This window comes from Wasmannia auropunctata, unplaced genomic scaffold, assembly GCF_000956235.1.
Source record: "Wasmannia auropunctata unplaced genomic scaffold, wasmannia.A_1.0 LD335496.1, whole genome shotgun sequence".
Taxonomy (NCBI): domain Eukaryota; kingdom Metazoa; phylum Arthropoda; class Insecta; order Hymenoptera; family Formicidae; genus Wasmannia; species Wasmannia auropunctata.
Genome location: NW_012027394.1, coordinates 19,936 through 20,967, shown reverse-complemented (window position 1 = coordinate 20,967; position 1,032 = coordinate 19,936).

Sequence of the window (1,032 nt, the reverse complement as noted above, 5' to 3'; positions counted from 1 at the left end):
GTGTGCTCTTCCGATCTTGTGTTGATTCAGGTGTGTAAATGGTCTTATTGTTCTTTGGATAGTATTCCTAATTTGTCTACGTGTGTGTTTAATTACAGTTATTCAACTACATCAGCACGTGTTGAGTTTGACTTCCACCTAACCTCCTAAATCTACCTTAAACTGTTAAGACTCTGATTTCGAGTCTTACAACTGGAAAAACATATAAAATCAGAAAATTTGCCAAATTTTTAGGTGTGTTAACATCAGCCTGCCCAGCTTACGGATTTATTCATTATAAGCGATTAGAAAGACAAAAATTTTTAACATTAAAATTTAATGGTGGGAATTATGAAGGAAATATTCGGATTAATGAATCTATGTTAGAAGATTTAAACTGGTGGAAACTAAAAGCAGTAATTGGATCAAATCCAATCAAAACTCAAAAGTATGTTATGGAAATTTTCTCTGATTCTTCTTTATCAGGTTGGGGTTGTTACTGTAACGGATCAAAAGTCTTCGGATTTTGGAACAAACAGGAAAGAAAAAATCATATTAATTACCTTGAATTGTTAACTGTCTTTTTTGCAGTAAAATGTTGTACGTCAAAATTATCATAATGTGAAGTGTTACTGAGATTGGATAACACTACAGCTATCGCGTATATCAATAGAGCGGGTGGTGTACGTTTTTCACATCTTACAAAGGAAGTTTGCGAACCCGAAAATTCAGAAAAATCTGACTCTTGGTGTAAAAGTAGAGCAGTTCATCCGTAGCATGAAAATATTTTTCGTTGGTGCTCAATTCCGTTTTGAAGGGATGAAACCACTCCTTGAAAAAAATCGGTTTTTTTTCTTCCGACGTGAATATCGTCGAAACTATGAGAGATAGAAAAAAATGTTTTAGGTCAAAGTTAAATGGCATGAAGTGAACTTTATGATAGTATTTAAAAAAAGATTTTTTTTAAATTTTTTTAAATGTTTTCCCTACTACTTCACATTTTTTTAAATTTTTAAATTTTTTTGTGACCAAATTAAAGGTTATTTTAATACA